Below are 26,634 nucleotides of genomic sequence, written 5' to 3'. Positions count from 1 at the left end.
AGGATGATGCAGGAAAACAGTGTGTCAAAGCAGATGAAAGCTGCTGTCTGAAGACTGTGTCTCTGGGATGGCACCAAGAATCATAAATCGTTCTGATGAATTCTGGTCCAATATCTACGCTACACAAGTCCTCTGGTATCTAACCCCCCCATCCTCCGCAGCCCCTTTTCCTTCCAGCTGTAATTTTGCTCTGGTCTGCAAAAAGCTCTTTTATCTAATTTGTAAATAAGCCATGCATATTAGCTGCCCACCTACCCTTGATGGGGACACACACACACACACACACTGCATGCTTTAAGCCTTTCTTCTATGTTCAGGCACTGTGCTACATGGTGGGGATTAAAAGAACAATGCAACTTAGTCTTATCCTTCACGATTCTATAATTTAATGGAAATAACTACTCAAGTTGTCTTCATGGTACCTGTGTCAGCCAAGAACATTTCACTATTAAAGAGAATTTATGTTCGTTTATTTTTATTTCTTACTCTTATGAAAATATACAAATAGTACTACACTTAGGGTATCTGTATCTAATTTCCATGCTGAGGAAACGAAAGTTCCGTAACAGGAAAAAAAATGAATGATCCAACATTTATTCACTCAACAAACATCTCTTGTAAGGCACACACTCAGATGGAAAATTATTAGCGATTGTACTGCATATTCCATGTGGCTTAGATGAGATGCTAACATGGGACACCAGAGTAATCAAACCGTAGGGATCTTTCCATTTTCTCTCACTCCACTGTGCATTTGCTCATTTTATTTCTGCTGTTGGCAAGATTTAAATAAAGGCTTTCTTTCCTTTGCTCTACAAATGTTTGCAGCAACTACATTCCACTGACTTAACACAGCATTAACTACAGTACAAATATACGCTCCTCAGATTGCTTTTGGAAAAAGGAAAATGTTTATGATCTCTGTCAAAGAAACACTGAATTCATCAGTCTAAAATTTATTTAAAATGTCAGATGTGTTTGATAAAAATCTGTAGCAGGAATTCATTCCTGACAATGGAGCGATTACTTTGAATTAAAAAGAAAAGAATATACCTTAAAGTATGATCTGGGTCTCTCAGAATATGAAGTTCAGGTCATGCCATGTGGGCGACTGTGGGTCTGTACCGCATCATGGGCTAGAAAAATCCTTCTGACTTGGTTGCCCCTCTCATTTTAGTAAAAATTGTAGTCCCGATTCTATAAGCAAACAAAATATTAGTTCTCCGTAGAAACAACTGAGAGGCATGTGCGAGAGGAGTGCAATTTCTTACATGTCCTGCTTTACAGCAGCAGGCTCTAAAAAGAAGCAGGACATGTAAGAAAACCACATTTCTAGACGGAGGCAGTGCCATCGAGAAAAGTGACTCTACATTAGAGAAAACAAATAATTGCACTATTTTAAGTCTAATTAATGCAATGCATAAAATACATTTCTGTTTTCCCCCAATCCCGCGATGAGTGAAGACAATAATAGAATCATGAGTTCAGGGCTCACAATATCAATGTTATTTGTCTTGGAAAAGCCAAAGAACATGAAATCAGTGGTGACATTTTCTCGTTCCATGCTGGAGACTCAAGAGCTTTCATAAGAGCTGGGACAGACCCTACAAGGATGCCAACTTTCTCCTTTTACCAGCGAGGAACCCGCGGTGTGGGGAAATGAAGTGCATGACTCGTGTTGCCAAGCTGGCTGGAGGCAGATGACTCGCAGTACCGTCCTTGTCATCTAACGATACAGAATAGATTGGATCACGGATTTTACTTCTAGAGTATTTTAAAGTTCTGGAGCCGAGCAGAGCGCAGCAGAAATTGAGAAAGAGGAATGTGAAGAATAACAGGCCTACATTGTAGTAGTGTCTGTAGAAGTGTTCCGATGGAGTCCAGAATATTCTGGAGTGCACAGGCAGTCCCCTAGCAAAGGTGCGTTTCGGAGGCTGATTGCAGAGCAGATCACAAGGTGGCATCCCGGGCACCAGGCCAGGGCCCCCTCCAGGCACTGTGCACCCCAGGAAAATGCACTGGCGAGTACCGAGAAGTCTGGGTCCTCCATTTGCTGACGGTGGGGGCCTGGCGGTGCTTGATGACCCTCTGCCATTCTCAGCTCTCTCAGCCATAGAATGAGAAGAGCACTGAACTGCTCTGAACACCTCACAGGGTAAATGTGGGGATAGACAGAGACTGGGTATAAAAGCAGTGGGAAGCTAGGAAGAGCTGTTATCATTATTACGTGAGTGAGCTTTCTCCTTGCTGGTGGAGGCAGCACGGAAGCCACAGGACAAATGCTTGGTGCAGGCCCGGAGTCTGTAGGGCTGCATGTTAAAAAGGGCACTTCCCAGGTTCCACTGGCAACTTGCTGAACCAAAAGCAGCGGGGCAGGGCCCTGGAGCCTGCACTATAGATGCTTCCCCTGGGGCACCTCGCCTTTGCCCTTGGCCTTGCCAGGGCTGTGGTGAGTGAGCAGTGAGCAGTGAGTGAACAGAAGCCAAGGAGACTGGGAAGAATTGGTGGCTGCATTCCAAGTGCCCTGCATGAGGCAGCTTGTTAGGAATTCCCCAGGGGCTCCCCCCATGCTGATCTGACCACAGTCTCCTAATCTTGTCACCAATAACAAAACCAACCTGCACCACAACACCTTAAACCCAGGGGCCACATACACACATCTGCATGCCTTTGAAGAGTGGCACCTTTTCAGAGACAGCTTTGGCATCCATCTCTGACATTCCCTCCTCATTTCCTGTGCTGCCCCAGGACTTCGTACATAGCTATTCCTCTCTCGGGCAAAACCTCTGCATGACCAATGGGTGGCACGTACCTGACTTTCAATGCTTGATGTGCACACAAATGAATAAAGGAAAAAAAACAGTATTCATTACAGTTACAAAAATCTTACTACAGCATTAGCAACACTATTTCCTCTTTACAAAAGACACTGGAATTTCTGTTCTATAGGGAAAAGATACTGAGTTGAATTACAAACACCTGCAAATACTTCTCTAATGTAAGTTTCTTCCATTATTAACCATATCAACGTGGGTAAGTTATTAAACCCCTGACCGGTTTCTTCAATTGCAAGACTGACGTAACATCACACAGCTTAGCCAGCCTTTAAGAGGATTTTAACTGACCTCTATATGAAAGTCAATTAATGTACTGCCGAGCACAGATGCTTCAAGAATGTTCATTCCCTTCCCTTTTTCCTTTTGCATACTTTCTAACTGGTTCTGTAGTGGTCTACAGTAGCCCACAGAGCTTGTAACAAATCTTCCAAAAGAAACTTCCATGCCAATTTCATTCCTACTTAGTAACGTGTTGATAAATGTTTGACAATTGGCTCTTGGGGAAGAGAAGGGGGAAGTGGAGAGCTGATTTTTGGCATCTGCCCATTTCCTTGGTGTACATACTTCTGCCATGGCCAGTTTTAAACTATAAGGTGACGTCGCTGAACACAGAGCTGGGAAGAGACGCACAGAAGCTCATCATGGGTTAGTATTTGCACCATACAGACACAGCAGATGTAACCAACTTCAAGAGCATAGGTGATAGTAAAATTGAAATCATTAGGAAATGATGAGTGTTGAGAATTGACTACCTTTGTTTTTAAGTAGTTTAACAACTGGCTCACAAAATTCCTGAATATTCACGAGCCAGCTCTCAAACACCACTCTATCTTACCTCATCAAGAAAAAGTTGACTACAGGGATAACTAATTCCAGGGCATTAGGTTTTTCAGACTATAGAAAGGGTTTTATTTGATTGATTGATTTTTAAAGATTTACTTACTTATTTGAGAGAGAGAGAGAGCGCGCGCGAGCACGCATAGGGGGAGGGGCGGGGGGAGAGAGAATCTCAAGCAGACTCCCCGCTGAGTGGGGAGCCAGCAGCAGGACTCAATCTCAGGACCCTGAGATCATGACCTGAGCCAAAATCAAGGGTCGGTTTCTTAATTGACTGGGCCACCCAGGCACCCCTAGAAGGCTTTAATTATGCAGGAGCCTTCAAAGAGATGGGGCAGGTACATGCTGAGACTTTCTACAAGGGTGAAATACGGCTATAAAACAGTCTGCATCTATATGGTGCTGACACAGTGCCCTGTGCATGAGTCCTGCCAGACAAGGCTGTCGCGAAGGAAACTCAACAGTGCCCTGCACACGGCCAGAGCCCGGCCAGCATGCTGGCGGTAATAAAAAGGGTGTATTATCACTCTTCTTTCCATCATGTCCTTATTACATACATTTCCAAGTCTTCGTTTCTGTCTTCCATCCTTTCCATTGGGGGGACACTATGCCACAATGTAACACATTGCAGTATCCATGTCGGACGGCTGACACTCGCTTTACATGGGAGAAAATGAAGGCACAGACGAAAGAAGCAAGTTGCCCACGGGGAAAGAGGTGTGGAACCGGAAGCCGTGTTTCATAGTTTTATAAAACCACTTTGCTCTTCAGAGCCCTCAAGGCACATTTTATTTTCCTAGGCATCTGTACAGACACTGAATCATTTCAACAGAGATAATAAAATGTATTTGTGACTTTTTTTTTTTTCCTGCCTGCTCACTTCTAGAAGTGGCATTTCATGACTGCTGCTTGCCTCCACATGAGCTTATCTTTCCGACAATAGAACTGTCTTGTTTGGGGACTTGTGCGGTAGTTCGAAGCTGATGAAGAATGAACTTTTAGTAAAGGCATCGTATGTATCAAGTGTGGTACTTCATAAACCACAAGCAGGGCCTCATTTAAACATAAATACAACCTGTGAGTTAGGTCATTCTGTTGCTTGATTTTATCATGAGGAAACAGTTTCCTGGAGGTTAAGAATCCATTCTATTGGGACGCCTGGGTGGCTCAGTTGGTTAAGCATCTGCCTTTGGCTCAGGTCATGATCCCAGGGTCCTGGGATCGAGCCCCCCCCCCGCCCTTTACCCCGCTTGTGCTCTCTCAAATAAATAAATAAAAATCTAAAAAAAAAAAGAGAGAGAGAGAGAGAGACTCCATTCGATGTCAGCCAGCAGGGCCAGCCTCCCGGGCGTGTGACTTGTGGAGTGCGATAGGCTCCCAGAAGCACCAGGTTTGTATTCATGTTCTCCTGCCGCAACTTAAAGTCCTTAATAATAACTTTGTCTTTGAGTCTGTGTTTTCCAAGTAAAATCTGATGGGGACATGGGACAACAGGACAACAGAAGCATGCGTGTGAGCAGAGCAGGCATCCGTGCAATAGGTGTGTCCACCCTTCCTTGCACACACAGCGTGTGTGATGCCCCGTGAGCCCACAATGCACAGGAGTTTAGCACGACTCAAAGTGAGAACACGGTAAGCATGTTAGCTGTGACTAAGTAGGGGGATCCAGCAGCCCCGAGTGGCTGTGCTTTGTTAGAGCCAGTACTGGCCTCAAAAGCAAAAATAAGAAACACAGTGGACACCAAAGTGTCCTTTCTTATTTCCCTGGATAAGCCATCCGCATGTGCTAGAAGTGATGAGGTAGAGAAAAGCCTTTCCTTCCTTCTTGGAAAGCTGAAGTTGGTAGCATGGGCATATGTCACCAGGCGAAATAAAAACAGCTCAGTTCCTTCGGAGCAGCGTTTCCACTGTTCTGGTAAGAACAAAACATGTAGGCATGTGCCAGCCATGAAGCGCCTGTTGTGTAATCTCGGTGATTCTGCACAGGCGTTGAACGCTCTTACACTGACATTTAAAACTGGCATTACACAACAGAAGGATGGACGGTAAAATTCATGCTAATCGTTACATTTTAATTTTTCTTTACTTAGAACATTAAAAACACCATGACAAGACAGAGGAAAAAAGGGAAGGGAAGGAAAAGTGTTTTGTTTTGGTGCCGTGAAGGGCATGTTCTCCCCCTGCTTTTGAATAAGGGGCCCCGCATTTGAATTCTGCGTGGAGTCCATCAGCCAGCCCTGGACGTCAGGTAGCGTGTAAGTGGCAGAGACAGGATCCGAACCCAGGCTGGCTCCCGAGCTCCGCTGCTTTGACACTGTCTTAGTCGCCTCTCATTAACAGCAACAGGGTTCCCACCGCTTCAGAACATTTTTATCATTATTCCACTGGTAGCAATCTGGACATCTGACAATTAACTGTTTATTCCCTTTGGCTTTTCTTTTTTCCTTCTTGTTTTCTCCGAATCGTTTAGGCTGTATTTTCTCTATTCACTGAGCAAGTATTCACTCTGAGCCAGGAACATATAACTGTTATCCAACAGAGTCTCAGCAAAGCGTACAATTTTAGAGATGAAGAGGGCGAAGTCATTTCTAAGAACCTTAATAAAAACAAATAAATGAGGAGTTTTATGTAACTTCAAAGTCTTTCTGCTTCTTTTCCCCAATACTTAATTACCTCCATAACCAGAGGCTGCGTTTTATGGCAGGTGTAATCCTTCAGGGGACTGGTTAGGACGGAGGAGGGACTGAAATGAGCACTGGGCTGCTACACAGGCATTCTGTGCAGAGACGGCATGTTGGGTTGGGCACCAAGCGCAGACGAGAAGCTGCAGATTAACATTTTGTGTCCTTGAGTCCCACGGCCAACTCAATGTCAGGGAATTTCCACCCCAGGAGCTTTCTGCATCCTTAAGACCCCCCAAACCACTTACTGGGTTAAGTTACTTTTGCCAAAACTCACTCAAAGAATAAGGTATTATATAAGAAGGAAATGCAATAGCAAAACCACCACCACCACAACAAAAAGCCCCAAACCTTTATGAGGGCTGATTAAACAAAGGCCAAAAAATCTTGCTGGACCTGGAGCAAGTCCATTGCCTTTGACTATGATGTTGTGGTTCTAATAATAGCCACAGGTGACCCCCTTGAGCCCAGGATAGATGTGCTGGTCGGATACTTAAGCATACTGTTTGTTAAAAAAGACCCAGGTGATTTACTCTCATTTTACAAGGGAAGAGCCTTAAGAACAAAAAGCAGAAGAAATCACAGACCTAAACCCAAAATGCAAATCTATAAAATACCTAAAAGATAACACAGGAGAAAATGGTGATGACCTTGGGTATGGCAGGGACTTGTTAAATCCAACACCGAGGGCACGGTCTATGAAAGGAAGAGCTGATAAGCTGAGCTTCATTAAAATAAGCAGCTGCTGCTCTCTGAAAGCCCATCGCAAGAGGATGAGACGAGCCACAGACTGGGAGAAAATATTTGCAAAAGACACACCTGATGAAGGACTGTGATCAAAATTATACAAAGAATTCTTAAAACTCAACAGTAAGAAAATAAACAACCTGATTAAAAGATGAGGCAACGACCTTCACAGACAACTCATCAAAGAAGATATACGGATGGCAACTAAGCGTATCCAAAGATGTCCCCCTTCATAAGTCCTCACGGAAACGCAGATAAAAACAACCACGAGATACCCACATTCACCCATCAGAACGGCCGGAATCCAGACCCCTGACACCACCAAGGATGTGGAGCAAAGAACTCCCATTCATCGCTGGTGGGAATGCAAAAGTGGGACAGCCACTTTGGAAGACAGTTTGTCGGTTTCTTAGGAAACTAAACATACTCTTCCCATATGCTCTGATAGTCACGTTCCTTGGTATTTATTGGAAGGAACTGAAAACTCACGTCCACACGAAAACCTGCCCATGGATGCTTACAGCAGCTTCATTCACAATTGCCCAAACTCGGAAGCCACCAAGGTGTCCCTCAGTTGGCTAAATGGACAAATAATCCATCGGATAATAGGAACAGACAAACTGTGGTAACCAGACAACGGAATGTCATTCCGCTCTAAAAAGAAAGGAGCTCTCAAGCCATAGAAAGACAGGGAGGAATCTTAAATGCACTAACTGCTAACGAAAGCAGCCAGTCTGAAAAGGTTACAAACTGTATGATTCCAATTATATGACATTCTGGAAAAGGCAAAACTATAGAAACAGTAGATCGGTGGTTGTGGGAGTTGGGGGAGGATGTTTAGGGCAGTACAAATACTCTGTGTGGTCCTTCAATGGTGGGTACACATGGACACACATTTGTCCAAACCCCCAGCAGTTACAACCCCAAGAGTGCACCCCCATGTGAACTACAGACTCGGGGTGACAGCCACGTGTCAGTGTAGGGTCATCTACGGTGGGGGCTGTCGTGGGGGAGACGGTGCACCTGCAGGAGTAGGGGGCAGGTGGGAAATCTCTGTGTGTGCTGCTTAATTTTGCTGTGAACCTGAAACTGCTCTGAAAGTCTTAACGTAAAAAATGTAGAAATAAGCGGAAAGAAGAAGAAGAACTCACCGCCCCCCGCCCCCCCAAGTAGAGGCCCTGGAATCTGAGGCTCGGTCTGTTGAGTCCAGGCCCATCTCTCTCCTCAGGCTGCCTTCTACGGTTTACAAAGCACTTTCACACACTGCGCCATATGGATTTTGAATTAAATGTCCAATTCTGACCTCAGTTACACTGAAAATAAACTTTTCACAGGTCATAAATTTTTAGAACCTGCCATAATAAACGAAATATCTGTGTACAAGTCCCAAAGCAATGATAACTGTCCTGAAAACCTCCAGCCGTGGTTCAATAGTGCTTGCTGTTCACATGCAAGTCCTGACATCATGCGTCACACAAAGAGATGGCAGACCAGAAGCTGAAGAGAGGTGGGGAGAGAATCCGACATGCAAAAAATTGTCATCAATCTATCATCAGTGTAGAGGTGGGGGCTTAAGAGACAGTTACAATAAGCCAACGTGTTCCCCTTTTTAAGAAGGAAATTTCTAATCTCAGGATGTACCTTTCTTCTATAAATTTCTGTCCCCACTTGTGTTCATTATGGCTGAAGAGCATGAATTAGGGAGTGCAAAAGAAAAAAAATTAGGGGCGCCTGGGTGGCACAGCGGTTAAGCGTCTGCCTATGGCTCAGGGCGTGATCCCGGCGTTGTGGGATCGAGCCCCACATCAGGCTCTTCCTCTATGAGCCTGCTTCTTCCTCTCCCACTCCCCCTGCTTGTATTCCCTCTCTCGCTGGCTGTCTCCATCTCTGTCAATTAAATAAATAAAATCTTTAAAAAAAAAAAAAAAGAAAAAAGAAAAAAATTAAATACACTGTTGGTGGAAGAAATGCCATCACATTCTATGCCGGGTTAGCAGTGAGATAACAGGTGGATGGGTGGGTGTCTGCAGCAAGGCCCTGTCTACCCTGAAGGAAGCTTCTTGTATTCAACAACCATCTACACAAGGAACTTGTTAGCCCCTGGAGACACAAAGGTCACTGAGAAAAGGCCCCATATTTAAGAATTTCCGGGGTGGGGGCGAGTGAAGATGTGTAGGTGGTAACCAGACAGGACAGCCACTCCGGGAGATATAAACTGAGGAAGTCCCGGGGAAGGAGTCATGCCTCGGTGGAATCAGGGACTACAAGGACTCCTCTCAGGCAGGTGCAGTCCCTGAGCCAGGGGAATGGCATCTGGCTCTCTGGCAGCCTCCCTTGTGCACAGAACTTATCTCTTCCACTCAGATATTCCAGGAAATACCAAACCCAGACTACTTTGTTAATTTCCTTCAGCAAACAGAAAGCATATTTCATCTCATCTTTTCACCTTGTCCTCTAGAAGCCCCAAAATAACAGCTGCCCTTTGAACTCAAGGATAACCGTTGCTGTCCTCAGAAGCCTGCCCGAGATGGGGGCCTGGGGGACCCCTTTCCTGCCTGTTTCATAGGTCATGGAGGGGGGAGGCTGACTGGTTATACTGTGCAGAAGCCCCCTCCCGCTGTCTCAGCTCTGTGGGCAGGCAGTGGGGCCTTCAAAGCTGTCAGTCAGACCCTTCCAGAACACTCAAGAACCCTGAGGAGGGAAGAAAGGATTTGTTTGCTTTTAAGCCCTTCTCATTAACTTGACCGATAGCTGAGGCCTCCCTTGGAGCCCAGCCAGGCAGGGGTCTAGCCAGGCAGGGGTCCAGCCAGGCAGGGGTCCAGCCATGCAGGGATCCAAGGCTGAACCCTCCTCCCCCAGCTTCGTGGGGGTCCCAGCTCCCCCTCACACCTGTGCCTTACACCTTCCTGACTCATGGCAGGACTGAACAGTGGGCTCAGCTATCTGTAAAGACTATAATCGGGCTGACCTCTGTGTCGAGTCACGTTCCACTTCACCTGGTGAGCCCATGTGATGTGCCTGTGGTGACTGCTAGGGAGCCCATCTGCAAAATGGCCAGCGAGGGGAGCACGGGGAGAGCCAGGTCTGTATGGCAGTCACCTGGGGGATCCCTGCATTCAGCCACTGTTTGGACAAGGAATTCTCCCGATCACTGCATGGACACATCTCCACCTTTCCGTTGGCAGAGGGAGCTGGAAGCATTAATCTATCACCCTGCAGGAGGCTAGTCTTTCTTCTCTTCCTGGGAGAAGGCTATGCTCCCCCCCGCCCAAAAAAAGAATAAAGAATAAAGACCATTATTTTGGTGTGCAAACTGAATGTTTAATAGCAATTCACTAAGAGGGCCTGAAAAGTTGAAATTTTGAATTACTTCGGAGATGCATGAAATGGGAACAAGGTAAATGCAGTACTTCTTACTAGATCCATATTATTCATCACCAGTTTCTAGGAAGCCAACAAAACTGTGTTTACTTTGAGGCTTTCTGCCTGAGAGTAAACCTTATCAAGGAGTCTAAAACAGTTGGGGAAAGAATAGAAAGCCAAACCAATAAAGAAGCAAAACACCAAACTCATCGCCGAAGGCACAGGCCAAGTTCACTGCCTCCCCCAAAAGCCTGGGATCCATTTGAAAAGAGTTCCAATATCCAATGATTATGAGTTTCCTGGAGGGTTCAACGAAAGATGGTGAGTTGGTTTTCCTGCAGGGGTAGGTCTTCCTGGCTGGCACCAGATTTCCAGAACACAGTAATAGAATTTTCTAACCACATCCAGTTATCAAAAACCATGTCCGGGACAACAACATAATTAAAAAGTGCAGAGAAACCCACTGGCACAGCAGCCTTATTAAACTGGCATAGCATGACTCATAAGGAAAATTAAAAGGGCTTGGGGGTGTGTAAAGATCTAAGGTCATTAAGAAAAATGAAATAATTTAAACAGATATTCAAATCTGAATACATTACTTTAAATAACAGCAATGCCCTGATGCTCTGGGACCTAAGCCAGACTTCTACCAGGAGCTTGAGTCTTCTTACTTAAGGAGCTTCCTTTGCCTGGTGTGTGAACGCAGGGACCGATGTGAGTCTGTGCGGATGATGTGGAGATTTACCCGCAGCCCAGGGCGGCGATGGGGTCTCCAAAATGAACTGCCTGACTGCTGCAGTCAGCAGCACCAACAACTGCTAATAGCCAACACACATGAAGTCATTAAAATCCACTTAACTTGACGATGAAAGCGATTTAAAGCTATTTCCGTGGGTGAGAGGAAATCCACACTTAGGTTCTTCTTTCTTTAACTCCCAAGTGGTCCCTTGTATCTTAAGCATATGTAAATGGAGCAAGGAAATAGTTTATTCAAATGCTCCATGCATTTTTTTTTAATTCCCTGTGCTTTTGTTAAATGCCTACAATGTTCTATTTACCACTGAGAAGCTCCAAAGATCCCTAAATTCAACCATTGGTAACATTTTTTATTTTAATCCTAGTATGGGTTCAGAGTAAGGGAAAGAATCCCCTTTAATTAAATGACTCATCCCAGGCATGCCCTAGCTCTAACTCAACCTTTTGGGAGACTGCAAACTTTAAAACAAAACTCTCTTACATAGTGGGGAGAGAAATGCACAGCGCCTGGCACAAGAGGACGTGCATCTGGGAAGAGACTGAAAATACACTACAATCCACATAAACATTAATGACCTCGGCCGCACACTGACCCTCTGTCCAGGAAGGCACCCCTGAGCCCTGGGGCTGCCTCCCGCAGGGAGCGCTGGCAGAACGAGGTCAGGGCCATGCATCTGACAGATGTAGGAAGAAGGTACAGCACGGTGCCTTCCCCAGGCTTTCAACTAAAGCTGTGCGTTACCTTTCCACTTGCACCTGGTTGGACTTATCTCAGGATAAGGGATTGCATTTATAATTCCTAAAGGACGGGTGATATTTTATACTGTCCCCAGTCTAGCAGTACCTTTCCAAGTTTTAATACCTATTCATAGATGATTCGTGGGCAGCCAGAAAATAATGCAGTGCAACAACACAGTGCTGCTGAGCCCATTCTCTCCAAAGCAGCCTTTATTATCACACCAGGTGCTGATAATGTATGTAGCTCTAATTGTTAGAATTTGATGCAACATTTATGAATCCTAGACAAAGTGCTTTTATAAAACCTCCTGGGCAGATCCTACCCAATTTATTTACTAATCACTTACCAATTACTCGTGTCCCATACTTCTGAATGCTTTGTTAAGGAGGGGAACAAAGATGCCCAACCCCATTTGTAATACTTATGAAAAGGAATGTGAATTTCCAGTTTTCTCTGTGAGATTCACAAGAGGCGTAAAAATTATAAGGGTGAATGGTTTAACTCTGATTTCCTAACACTGCAAGTAAACGTATTTTTCCAGAGTGAGTAACAGTAACTCTAAAGATAATGTATGTACAGGACAGTCCACCTGGTGCATGGTCCCTGGTCTTCAGAATGTCCTGTTTATAAATGGATGGCGAGAATTGGGGGAGCTATATACATGGGGACTCAGCTTGAAGAAAAAAGGCAGAAAAGATCCCACTGTCTCCCCTTCATTTTTAGAAATCATGTTTACAGAGCGGTCAGTAATCCTTTCAAATCTAGCAATACTTTTAGCTCCATTCATTCAGCGGACATTGATCAAGCACCTACTGAGCTCAGTACCCTGAGATGTGCTAAGGAGCCAGGGGCAGCGCCCCACAGGTAAGCAGGGGAGAGAGGAGGAAAAGGTTACTTACAATACAGAGTAATAAGTACAACAAAGAGAGATGGTGCTGCAGCACGGGGTTGGGGGGGGAGCACGCACCGTCTGTGTGCACGTGTGCGACACAGAGATGTAGAGACAGAAAGAGAAAGAAGCAGGTCCATCCTTAGACTCAACCCGATACGGTCAGAGAGACACTAACGGTAGGAAAGTGGAGACCAAAACACTGGGGCCCAATTCAGAAGCACATAACGTTCTAAAACTCCCAGGCTGTGTCCTGTAAGCCACGGGGGGGAAAGGAGGGGTGGGAGGCAGCACTGGAGCATCGAAGGAGAGGAGAGGGTCACATGATCAAGGTTAGGGTTAGGAAAGATGACTCTTTGCCAATATGCACAATGGGCTAGGGTTCAGGAGGTGAGCAAGAGTGAAGGGAGCCATCTGTAAAATGAGTTTGTCCTAGAAAATGTGCCTTCTGCTAATAGGACAGGGCTTCCCTTCATTTTTTTCTGTGAGGAACACGATAAACAATAGAAGCTGAAGCCCCAAAAAAACACTTTGCCTTCCAGAAACGGTAAACGTCAGGAAAGAGACTGGGCAGTCACAGGAAGTATCATCACAGATTTCTGAGCCACGCAAGTAGCACGTGCCCGAGGGCAGGCTGAACGAAAGCCAGAATTTTCAGAGGCAGGTAAGGGATACAGCTTCCTCTTCAGGAGACAGAAACCAAATCACGCTGTGTGAGCGTGGCTGCCAAAATACCCAGCTCTCTACCAACCGGTTCCATCGGCAGCGGGCTTTGGGTTTAAGCCAATCTCTTTGGCTCTGGGCAATCCTGAATTTATACAACATAATCTGAGTACATTGGACCATTATGAAGCAATCTGCCTGTTAACCTTTTTACTTTTTAAAGCACATTTCCAATTTTTATTCTTTTCCTTTCTGGTAAACTTTGAGATACCATTCTACCTTTTCTTTCTATCCCTTTGAACATTAGTTGCTTGGTAGAGTGGAAACCTCTCCCCAAGCTGGTCAGTGCCCATTCCATGTATAGGCCAGGCAACGGAGAGCCTGCACCTGAGTTTTTTGATTTTTCAGGTTTGGTTTTTTTTTTTTTAAGATTTCATTTATTTATTTGAGAGATAGAGAGACAGGGAGAGAGAGAGAACACATGAGCAAAGTGTGGGGTAGAGAGAGAAGCAGACTCCCCGCTGAGTGGGGACCCCGACACAGGGCTTGATCCTGGGACTCCAGGATCATGACCTGAGCCAAAGGCAGACACTTAACAACTGAGCCATCCAGGCACCCTTAGATTTTTTAGTTTTTTTTTTTAATTTATGGATTTTTATCTTTTATTTCCAAATTGCGATGCAGAATATCTCTATGAAGACAAAACCTTAGAATATTTGAATCTATGTGACTTTAATCTTCCGTGTCCTGCTGAATTTTTCTGAGCTAGTTCCTCAAAAAACAAATCCTAACAAGTCTAACTGTATTATGCAAAATATCTCATAGAGCTATCCATTTTTCAGTGTCCACTTGCAGTATTAAAGTATGCCAAAACTGCAAGCCAGAGGCTAAGAGTTGCCAAATGAAATTAAATTCAGTTAGTAAAGAAAGTTTCATTTTGAAGTTTTTTTTCCATAGAACTGTCATATGTTCAGTTTTATGTTAATAAACCGAATTATGTTAAAATGTATCTTTGAGATTTAGAACATAATGTTACTAGCCTTTAATACAGTTTAAAATTTATTTCTGATCCTGTCATGTAGCGAACGGAAGGGAAGATCTATAGCATCCAACAAATAGCAGAACTAGGCTCTTATGTCATTAACTGGTTGTTAATAACAAAATGCAGTTTACGCAGCACGGAAGTTTCAATGACTGCAACAAACATTAAATTTCTCTAGTTTAAAGAACAACCTATATTTCATTGCTGGTTAATGCTACTTTAACCCTTAAAAAATGTACTGAATTGTTAAAATGTTATTTTGTTTAAAATTGAACATAAGCAGGTGACACAAAACTAACCTGTCCTGTAAGAAATCAGTATAGTGATTACCTTCCACAGGACAGTGACCAGAAGGGGACAAGGGAAGCGTCAGGATGCTGGTAATACTTGATTCTTGATCTAGCTGGTTACATGGGTGTATTCGGTTTATGAAAATTCATCAAACTCTTCACTTACAACCTGTACACAGTTGACACTGGCTAAAGATTCAATAATTAACTTGTCTATGCAGCAATTCTCTGGTTAGGAATACAACTGAAGAACACAAGACAGGTCAAGTAGTGGCCCCAAAGTCAGAGTAAAACTGAACTTGGAGAAGTGACACCGCTTCCCTCCCACATCCTACAGACACCAGCAGCACATGACGCAAACAGATACACATTTAGAGAATGAAGAAGAACATAAGAGATCGGAACTGTCTGGAGGAATAACTAAGTGGCATGGGGGGGCGGGGGATGGAAATGACAGGCTCCTATGTACCTCTTTTCTCCTCCCAGATTCCGTCGGATGCCACCCATTTCTGGTCTCGAGACCAGCATGACAAGAGCCAGTTCTTGCTGATTAGTGTCTACCAGCCCTGGATGTTTTAGCCAAATCTCCAATGGCCTATTTGATTTGCAAGGGAGTAACTCAGTTTGCTCCTGAGACCCCGGAAGGTGGTTTGGGGGCACTGCCCCACCTCTATTGTATTTGAGGTCGATGAGATCTGATTTGTGGGCATGAAGGTAGCTGACAAGGATAACGTCACATGAAAGCAAAAGTAGTCCTGAGAATTGAAAACAAAAACAAAAACAAAAGCAAAAAACATACTCCAGACCTGTTTGGTTCAGTGACGTCACTCTTCCAAGCTCCCGGAGTTGAACAAATGCTTACGGCATTAGCTTCTTTGAGTAAAACATGAGTGTGTATCTCCCATTCTGCCAGTGCAAGCATGGAGCCCCTGACTCAGCCACTGCTTTTCCTCCCTCTACAAACTGTCAGCACCCAGTGAAGGGAAGTGCATTTTGAAGCACACATGTGAGCGAACAGTCCAAGGGACTTCCCTTATCTCTGAAAAAAGATTCGCTTAGCAGCTACACAGAACAAACAAGGGGAATGTTTCAACACCTAATTGCAATCATCAATCCTTGTTTTCTACCCACAACTAAAATTAAAAACAAACAAACAAACAAAACCCACACAATATAAAGCAAACAAAAACGTACATGACCTTCCTCCTACAATTCTGTTCTCTGTCTACCTTTCCTCACATATAGAACTTGAATTTTTTCCCGAGAGAAAACACTATGTGGGTTCATAGAAAATATGTACCCTGGAAAGCCAATGAATTGATCTATGGCTGTCTTTCAGTTCAACAAGGAATGATTCTAAGGAATGGCCCTCCTACCAGGCTGCAGCCCTCTAGGTTGAACAGGGACCTGGAAGAAGGCAGCCCCAGGCCCCTGGCTGCCAACTCCACCAATGCACTAAGCATTTAGGGGTGCTGGTATGCACCCCGTGGATACCGTAATTCCCAGACCGCATGTGTGGGCCATAATGCTCGGTAACTTTGTATATTATAAACTCACCTTTCATTTCCAATACAATATCATGAGTTCAAGATAGATCTGATTTGGGCAACTGAGAGGCAGGGACCCACTGGGGGCGCTCTGGGGTCAGTGGGGTTTAGTTTTGCCAGTGAAACCTGCCCATCAACAATCTGATTATACTCACAGTGTTCCATGCTATCATTGGGTTATATTTGTTGTTCCTATATATAGGAAAAAGGGTTCCCTTTTCCAGGAGTTTTTGACTACCCCTCATGAAGCACATTATTTAATACTATTTAAAGCTTTTCTTTTACTCACTTCTGGTTTTACATCTAATACTATGCTTACCAGTCATGAAAATAGTGAAAACCCCCCAAACCAAAAATTAATTCTGCTCTTTCTGTGTATGTATTGTACAGTAATATGTGGGGTATTACTAGGGTATGATTATAATACATTAATGATACATTTTAATTATGTGAAAATTACAGAGTGTGGCCAGTAGAGACATGTTTGGGTTTAACTTACAGAAGCACTTCCATTATTTTCAAGTTACATTATAGACATTTTCTTACTACTATCAAGTCAGTTTCTGAAACTCTCGCCTCTCAAATAGTTAATGAAGCAATCTATTTAATGGCACTCTCTGAATGTTACTATAAAGTATCAAGCATTTAGTTGGGCAAATTACTTAATTGGCTCGACTCTCCCAGCTACTAATTTTGAACATAGGGCAGAGGACTATAGTTTGTCACTATACTGTGATTCTAAGGAAGAAAACTGCCCTTTGAAAAATGTAAATCAGGTGCCTACGTCCATATTATATACATACAGATACACAGATACTAATATAAAGTAAACCATGTTGCACTGGTCAGCTTCCCCTTATTCATAAATTGCTCCAGAAAAATACCTTGAGCACCAGAGGGTATCAAATGATTTTTAAAAAAATTAAACACTTGAGCTTGCTATTGTCTGAAGTATTTTACCTAAAGTTTAAAGATCAGAGGGCATTACAATTCAGGGTAATTTCAAAGAGTTATCTGTTCTCTGAGGGGGGAGACGAAGTCACACACAGTTTGGCCAGCTTCAGGTTAACCTGAAACACCTGACGTGGCTCCGCTTCTTTCATTTGGCAAATAGCGAACTAATGTATAGGGCCCCACATCGGTTCTCCTGGCTGCCCAGCCTGAGAGGCCTCCCTTCATTCTGCAAACCACTAAAGGTACCTTGAAGATGCTGTTGTTGTGAATACTTACAGATATACACACTCACACACATAAATGTGTTTTCCCATATCAGTCCTATTAATAATAAATCAAAAGTAAAGTTTAAACCCTAAATGTTTTGATAACCTTCAAGCAAGCCACTGATAATTTGGAACATGCAATTCTTTCAGAGATATGAATACAGGAAAAAGAATGTTCTTCTCTCAGAAGGAAGGTCAGGGCTCTAAATACTGATTTTGTTACTCGACAGTTGTGAATCCCAACAATTAATGCGTAAGTCTCCTAATTCATTTAACACAGGGATATTCCTCCTGTATATGCACATGTATGTGTGTACAGGTGTGTGCGTGTGTGTGTATGTGTGCAACACAATGACAGCCTCTTTTCTGCATGGGGGATTTAGTTTTCCTAATTTTAAAATATAATTTACACAGCAAGATCTCTCTTCCCATAGTACAACCAAATCCATCCATTCTGTCATGCACTTATAGTTCTATAGCTTAACTGAGTTAACTCTATCATTTAAGAAGCAAATCCAGTATTAACTGTATCTTCTTCTACTGGCTTGTGGTCAGAGGCACAAATACAGGTTTTTAGCACATAATAATATACTTATCTTTCAGAAAAGTCATGACTACACTTTCGAGGAAGCTACTTTTCAAATTTATCTCTGAATAATGAAAGCTCTCAGATCATCTAAGAGATTTTACCCTTTTCCAAATTTAATTTCAAGCTAAGTCATTTTAGAAACCACAATTACCAACATGCAAGAACCTCTACTTGAAAAATTTGTATAATTTGAACATGGAAAACCAATTGTTTAAATTTAATAATGCATTTCCCTCTCAGGCTCAAATACTAGGAGCAACCTAGAGTAGAACTTAATGTGTGAATTATAAACTTCTGAAAACAGCAGCTTATAATCAAGATATCGCAGGATTTTTGTATTCTTGCATGCTTTAGCCAATATATTTCTAAATGTCCTGAGAGATTTCTTTCTGAGCTTGCTCTCTTCACTGACCTAATAACTCAGAGCATTGGGGTAATTTTCTCAAATCTTAGCTTAAAATTTTCCTTGGAAATTTCACTTGCTAAGACAGCCTTCATATGAGCCTGATTTTCATTCTCATACTGACGGCCCAAATATTCTCACCTGTGGGGGCCACTTTTAGGTTGCACTTCATGCCCCTTTCTGCTGGGCTGGGAAATGAAGCCATATGCAGATTTAATCCAAGGTGGCTTCTCTTGCTGGGATCCCATGCAATTGAGAATTGTATATTCCCGCCTACTTAACAGCGAATCCCCATGCTCAGAGGTGAATTCCCCTTTAGTTAACATGCTGGACATCCTGTCCAGCCCTGGAACCTGAGCCCTGGTAAGGCTCAGACTTGCTCCAGTGACCTGCTCTGCAGGGAGAGCACTCCCTAGGGCTCAGGTTTGAGGGGACTGGCCAAGAGATTTCTTTGCTGCTTCTTCCTCTCTGAGAAAGTCCAGCGCAAAACTAAAAACCCAACCCACACACCCTTCCAATGAGCTTGTAGGAGCCCTTGTCTACTTCCAATTCAGAATTCTTTCCTAGGGAAGACCACAGGGGGCAGCAGAACCCAGAAGGGACACAGAGCAGTTCTGCGCAGATGAATCCTGCAGGCGGGGGTATGCTTTCTCTCATGTCATTTCCATCCAGACAGCAATTCCTCCCCAAATCAGAAGGGACACGGCACTGTGGGATGGCCCGGGATCTGCAAGTAGCCAACTGAAGACAGTGGCCAGGCAACTGCTGGTAACCTGCTTTTTTACGCAGCAGCAGGTCTAGGATCCACGCTAGTGCTGGACCAAACCACTGCTGTCTGGAAGGCCTTAGCACTGCCAGTTCACACCTCACACCCTCAAAAGGCATGGCCGTCACATCACCCACAGGTTGGGTGGGTTCCAAGCATTGCACCTGTTCCCCATCAATTCAGCGTGGGGGGAGGACTTGGAATTTCAGATCAGGCTGGGATTTGGTAACAAATCCGTATTTCTCTGATACTTCTGTCTGTGCCCTATGTACTTAATAGTGTTTACAGACAAATCTCTCCAAAATAGGAAGGAGGGCTTTCAGAAAAATGGCAGATACATTAAACTGAAAGTCTGAAGTTTATCCACTAATAGTAGCTGGTCAAATTCCACAGCATACTCAGTCCTTGACCTTCACCTCAACCTGTTGAGGACATTGAAAATTGCTATGTAAATGTACACCTGCACTTTCCTGATTCCAAAATTAGCATCTGATTCTATGTAATTATTTCTCTTACAGTCAGTGGTGAACTTCATCCCACAGTTCTTTTTTGAGGAGGAGCTTTCAATGCTGAAAAACGTAAAACATAACAAACACCTATCACAGGGTACTACTTTATGCTTAGACATTTAAGCAAGTCGAATGAAGTATTTCATTTAACTTAATCAACCAAAATTTAAGATCATTTAACTTAATCAACCAAAATTTAAGTATAACAGAAGATCCAGAAGGGGAAAAAACACATTACAATTAAAGAGAGGGTGAATATTTAAGACTGTCCCCGTTACCAACACATAAGATATTTTTATTCAGAAGTAATGTGAATGAGGAATTAACTCTGAAAATCAACTCAGTTTTCTAAAAGGGTAAATATTTCCAAGTTTGTGGAAAGGAACTCATCCTTTATTTGATCTAAGCAGTAGATGCAGAAACCTCAGGATGAGTTTGTCATTCTAAGAAAGACTTAAGCAGCACTTGGCAAACACACGCTTGGGTACATTCTGGACCTACGGTGTACGACTGCAGATAGTATAAGCATAGATCAGAGACACACTTGAATCATCTCACAAAGAGGAGACGCTCAGGGAAAAAGCTCTGGAAACAAGCACCTCCAGGACTTTCTCAGCAACCGCTTCATTATTTAAACTGTATCTTGCTGGCTGACCACAAATCCTCCCCCAGCCCCAACTTAAGTCTTCACCCCCAGAGTAAATAAACCCTTCTTTTCCTTCTTAACTGTCCTCACCAGAAAGTGAGCATAGTTGATTGATCGCCCTTCTCTGCCTAATAAATCCATTCATATATATATATATATACATATATATATATAAAATAAAGATTTATTTATTTTTTTCAGAGGGAGGGAAAGAGAGAGAGCGTGCATGAGTGAGTGGGTGGAGGAGCAGAGAGAGAGGGACAAGCAGACTCCTCAGTGAGCACAGCTTGATCCCAGGACCCTGAGATCATGACCTGAGCCAAAGTCAAGTGGACCCTTAACCCACTGTGCTACCCAGGTGCCCCCATTAACTTAATTTTTAACATTAAATTATCTCAACCTTGAACCCTCCAGTCTGCATATCCTTATTTCATTATCTTTACTTCCTAAATAGACGGCACCACCCAAGAAACCCGCCAAATGCTGCCCTCTGCTCTGACCACTCTCCAACAGTCACCACCTTCTGCCTAAATTGTGGCGCTCAGAATTCCACTAAGAGCTGAAACCCACATCACAATTTTGCCAAGAGATTTCACTTAAAACTCCAGAAGCTCTAACTGCACGAAGCAAAAAGGTAAAATGCTAAAATTTACATCAATCTCAATAAAAACTGGATCAAGATTGCAACATGTTTGAGTGGCCCTGTTTTTAACATAGTTGTAAAATTCAAGGCAATTCACATATTATTTTAGGTTGTTCTCCATTTTGATCATACTATTCATTCACCATTGTCAACAGTTTTTCTCAAGCTTTAGTAGGAAATGCAAGCCTTGGAGTGCTGCAAAAATTCTGGCTGTCAGTTTCAGAAAAATAATGGGAGAAGGAAGGTGGGTAAAAATAAGTTCAAGGCCACACATCATTTTTTTTTCTTTTAAAGGAAGTGTTAACCCTAAGTTTGCAACAACAGGATCACATACAGCATTTCAATTTTTGAAATTCTTCATTAGTCACAATTTTTTCAAAATGGCAAAACATATTAAGCAAAATTCCAAAAAAAGTAAATATCAAGCAACCCAAATGAAGCTTTTTATATATGCACAAGGCACTTAACACAAAATCTGTTGCAAGTGCTCCAACAATACCCTCACCGAAGCAGCCAGTGCCCCACGCAGAGAATCACCAAGCCCTTTCACTGTTAGAACGCAAAAGGCACAGAAAACAAAGATTTCAACCAAATATGGTTTGCTTCTAATCAAATTTTCAGCATGACCCTGTAAAAATAAGTTCACAAAAAACCAGCCAAGCATTACTTTTCTCCCGAAGTGCTTCTCGGATTATAAAACAGCTTTGAAAGTTCAGCCTGACAAAACAAATATGGTACTAGGAGGAGAGACCTGGAAGGCAACCACAAAAAGTCTCATTTAAATTCCTGGAAAGCAGGGCTTCTCCAAACACAGCTATTCAGCTCTCTTTGGAAGGCATCACTTGCTGCGAGCCACAAGTTTAACTTCACTCCGTGCCCCAGCACCGTCAAATCCGAAAGAAATGGGTGTTAACGTTGCTTACCCAAAAGAATGCATCAAATATCTTCTCTATACACGGTGAAAAGTACAACTTAAAAGTAAGAGTTTCTCCCGTGCAAGTGCATAAGAATTAACACCCGGATATTTGGGATTCTAAGGATCCCTTCTGTCCCTAAACATTATAGCTACAGCAAACTAGAGATCAAGAGAACATACTTTAAGCTTTAAGAAGTGCAGTTTTGCATGGGGGTGGGGTCGAGGAAGGCAATTAAAAATCTCGATTCCCTCCCAGAGCCAAATTAAATAAAAGATCGCCGTTTTATTGACTGAACCGCAGGAGCACAACTGTGTCCGCCCGTCCCTAAAGCTCAAGTCCTCCCGTTTGCTTACCCTCTCGAAGAATGTCTTGCTTCTTCCCCCAAACCCTAAACGTCCACCCCCTACAAAGGTCTGGCTCCTGGTCGCCAAGCCCAACTCCCTACAGAGCAGCGCCCAGGCTTCGGCGACACTGAGGCAGACGTCGCCCCACCGCCCGATCCCCTGCCCTCCCAGACCAACCTTCTCCGGACGCCGCGCCTCCCAGCGTCCGACCCCGCGGTGCTCGGCACTCCCCGGCCGCGCGGCGCTAGAGTCGGAGACGTGCGTGTCACATTTTATTCCCCGGCAGCCTCTCGGGCGCGCGCGCCACGCGCTCCCACACTCACTCGGCCGCCCGCGAGAGCCGGGACTTGGGGCCGGGGGCGCCCGACGCGCGCCGCGGAACTTGGGGTCTGCGGACGCCGAGCGCGCGGCTCAGATCCTCCTGCTGGTGGCTGCCCCCTCCTCCGCGGAGCCACCTCCCCGCGCCACCTCGGGAGCCCAGAGCGACCCGCGTCCCGGGAGGCCTCGGGATCACCTCCCCCGGGCCAGAGCCGCTCGGCGCCGGGGGGCAGCTGCAGGCGCGGCGGGGGCTCGGCCTCGGGGCCGGCGCGGCGCTGCGCTCAGCCCCGCGCCGCGCGCCTCATTGTTCCTGGCAGCGCCGCGGCGGCGGCGGCGGCAGCGCGGGCGGCGGGAGGGACCGCGGCCCGGAGCCCCGGGGCTAGGCGGTGGCTCCCGGCCCCCGCGCTGAGCTTGCGCCGCGCCCCGCCCCTGGGCTCCGCGCCTCCCCTCCGCCCGCCTCGGGCCCCCCTCCCTCCGCCAGCGCCTCCGTCCTCCCCCTTCCCGGCCTCGGCTTACCTAGCGGCCGGGCGCCGGGCGCTGGGAAGTTGCACGGACCGCTCCCTGCGCCTCCGGCCCGCCAGGCTGGGTGCACGGCTGGGCGCTCCCCGGCTTCGCACGGAAGCCTGCCTCTGGCAGAGAGCGACTGCAGACTTGGGCTGCGTGGGGCGGCGCGGGCGGCGCGGCTGCCTAAAAAGGCATGCCTCTCCCCGGCCGCCGCCTGCAGCCAGCCCTACTTCCTCCGAGGGTTACCTGCACCAGCCCCGCGCGGGCAACCGGCGGGCACGCAGGTCCCGCGGGCGGCAGGGATGCAAGAACGTGAACAGGCTGTGAGTGGCGGGCTGGGGAGTCTGGGCGCCTGGCCCCGCGGAAGTGAGTCTTTGTGTACCCCGCTTGAACACACCCTCCCGCCGCGCCGCAAGCCGGGCTACCTGCGCAGGAGGCAGCGCCCGCGAGTCGGCCGGGTGGGGCGCAGGGGAGCGCAGCATCGTCTCCGTCCCGCTGGCTCCCTTTGTTCCTCCCGCGCGGTTCTCGCTCCCGGGAGCTTCTCCGGGGCGCCCTAGGGTCGGGGTTGGACTTGGGGACCAGACACCTTCCACTTGCGAAGGGCCGCCCACCAAGTCCGGGGAAGGAATTTCGTAGAGGCCCCCACCTACCCGCCCCTCCCCACCGCCCGCCCCTATCCCCGAGGGATGGGAAAGTTCTCGGGACCGTAGCGCCCGAGGCTGCTCGCTGAGCGCGTGGAGAACCGGCCGCGGGAGCGGGCGGCGACTGTGGGCCCAGCTGCTGGAGCCGGTGGGTGGGGACGCCGGGAGCCGCAGATCGGGTGTCCGTCTGCTCGCGTGCGGAATGTCCATTTGTCACCGCGGCCCTCTTACCCTTCCCGGGTGGCCGCAGCTGGTCCCGGGACCCGAGACCGCGCCGCCCTTTGTTTGCTGATAAACACGCTCCTTTGAACTTCAACGTGGCTCACCGAGTGCGTGCGGGTGGCGCTGGGTCTCCGCTCCCCCCTGGGTACTCTCCCTGACCGTGAGCGGCACAGGTGTGGGGGAGCCCCCAAGTAGAACTAGGCTGAGGTGGGTGATATTACCACATAGTGCCCACTAATCCCAAAAAGACAAGTTACCCGCTGTCCTCTCCATCCCATGTCCCTGCAAGAGCTAATAACATTTTGAAGACACAAAGCCTTCTAAATATACCATTTTAAAATTTGTATTACCTTCATTTAACTAATTAAGGCTTTTTAGAAAAAAACAATTACCCAAATACCCAATTCATGCAGTATTATCGAGTGCCTACTGTGTGCTGGGGACTCCCGGTTCAGCATCAGATATGTCAAGGTGAATAAAATCTCTTTCCAACCCTCAAAAGGCTTGCAGAAATTTACAGCATCACGGGGGTTCAACTAAAACTGACTGGGCAAAATGCATTGTACTCAATCAAAAGCATGGGTCAAAAAAAGCTTACTCAGTATTTCCCCAGTTATACTAATGGTTTCTGACACCTGGAATTGTCTAGAACTGCATGAAGGGATAATGTGTCACAGGATTTCACAACAACGACGACTATATTCCACTAATGTGAAATATTATAGTGAGGCTAAAAGTAAGTTAAAAAGGGGGGGGGGGGAGATAGAGTCCAGGGGCTCGTGGGGGTGGGGGAAGGAAGTAATGTAAGGGGGAAAGTAGCCCCCTTATCAACTGAGAGGCCTTGAGCAGGTCACCAGCTGTGGACCTTGGTTTTCTCTTCTGTGTAAGGCATATCATAGTACCTACCTTCAAGGTTCCTTGTAGGAAGTAGAGATCAAGAGGTTAAAAGTGTCTCCCTTAGTGCCTGGAATCTGATGCTTAATAAATTGTAGTAATTAATAAATAATAGTGTTAAAACAATTCAATGGTGAAGTAAAAAAATAATTTGTATACACTTGTTGTAGTGTTTTTGTATTTTATATACTTCTTGTTTCTTTGCATGAATGCTGCAAAAATTGACATGTTGACTACCTTAAAGAAATCTTAATGAGAAGTTAAATAAGAGTGGCCAAATAACAATTAACTTGATGCTTGTAGAAAAATTACCACCTGAAGGCAACTACGCAAATTACTGTTGTAAAATTTTAAGTGGATTGAGTTTATTATTTATGATTGGGGTGGTAAATGAAGTGGTACTAAAGTGGCTTAATCTATTGCTTCCTGAAGAAATCAGAAAGCCAGCTGATGTACATAAAGCTATCAATTGATGATTATTTCTGTCGAAGTGTAATGATAAATAAAATATTTTGACATCCTTTAGTTTAATTGCTCAGAAGAACGCCAAATAGGAGCAGATTATTAATGTTTTTTATGAGTCTACCAATTTGTAAGACATTCCTGGACTGTTCTGGCACTTTAATACCCCTTTCCTTAAACAAAACAAACCATGACAAAAAAACCAAAATAGACTGACTCCTCCAAATAAGAAAATTCTTGCATCAGCAACCTGCTTGCTCTTATCCATTTGCTCATAATAACTTCAATTTCCTTTTCTGTTTTTAAACTCAGGTCTCCCCCACTGACCTATCCACTGTTGACCCATGATGGGCTATGTTTCACAGGAAACATTCCTTCTGTTTTCTGGAACTTGTTACTGGTTAGCAGTCAAATCAGGAGGCTCAGTGAATCTCCCAGCTGAGAAGCAGTTGACATGGGGTAGGAACTGAAAAGTAAATATTTCCTAACTGTACCATTGCTGAATCTGGGGTATTTGTTTTCGCTTAAGTACTGTTCATAGAAAATATTTCTCTCCTATTTATTTTGCCATTCAGTGGTAACAGTAAACCCACAGATCCTTTTACAGGTAGAGAAACTGAGGAGATATATATATATATACAATTTTTTTTTTTTTTTTTTTTTTGGACTCTAAGCGTTTTCTCTTCTGGTTCTGATTTACCTGTCATTGCCTTTCTGTACAATGCACTTAGTACCTCAGGGAGGAAAATCACCTATATATGTGTTCTTCATATTTAATCAGTGAAGCAAATCTGTATGTGGTCAGTGTAAAAAAATGAATTTCAGATATTCATTCGTTTGGAGCCCATTATACAATGCTAAGATCAGGAAGAAACATTTGTTTTCTAGCCAACCTATAGATTTTTTTTTAATTTAATTAATTTACTTTTTAGAAATGCTAATAAGGAAACAGAGGAGTATGAAGGAGAAACAACCTGGGTATTTGGATGCATGTAGAGGTTAGAATCCTGGGCATGCAGGATACCCCCCCCCCACACACACACACAACATTCCTTCAATATTTGCAGGTGGAGAGAAAAAAAAAATCTTTGCTAGCCTAAGAAAGATGTCTTTTCGGCATCAGATATAGAAGGGAGGACACAGATGCAATTGGCTGCCCATAGGC

At 44.9% G+C, this 26,634-nt stretch overlaps 1 protein-coding gene across 6 annotated transcripts in view; it reads right to left on the bottom strand.

Annotated features, from left to right (window-relative positions):
* ST6GAL2 (ST6 beta-galactoside alpha-2,6-sialyltransferase 2) overlaps positions 1–23,802 on the bottom strand; it is a 76,956-nt gene extending 53,154 nt beyond the window's left edge. For 2 of the 6 annotated variants that reach the window (XM_026515868.4, XM_044379072.2), the window contains exon 1: positions 22,606–22,998. The gene's annotated coding sequence lies outside the window, so the exon portion shown is untranslated. Of the gene's footprint in view, positions 1–1,053; positions 2,900–22,605; positions 22,999–23,262; positions 23,408–23,675 lie in introns of those variants that run through there. The other 4 variants (XM_057309267.1, XM_057309268.1, XM_048222781.2 and 1 more) reach the window with 3 other exon arrangements.
* Positions 23,803–26,634: the final 2,832 nt, after the last annotated feature.

This window comes from Ursus arctos, unplaced genomic scaffold, assembly GCF_023065955.2.
Source record: "Ursus arctos isolate Adak ecotype North America unplaced genomic scaffold, UrsArc2.0 scaffold_8, whole genome shotgun sequence".
NCBI lineage: Eukaryota > Metazoa > Chordata > Mammalia > Carnivora > Ursidae > Ursus > Ursus arctos.
This window is presented reverse-complemented; position numbering and strand designations above follow the sequence as displayed.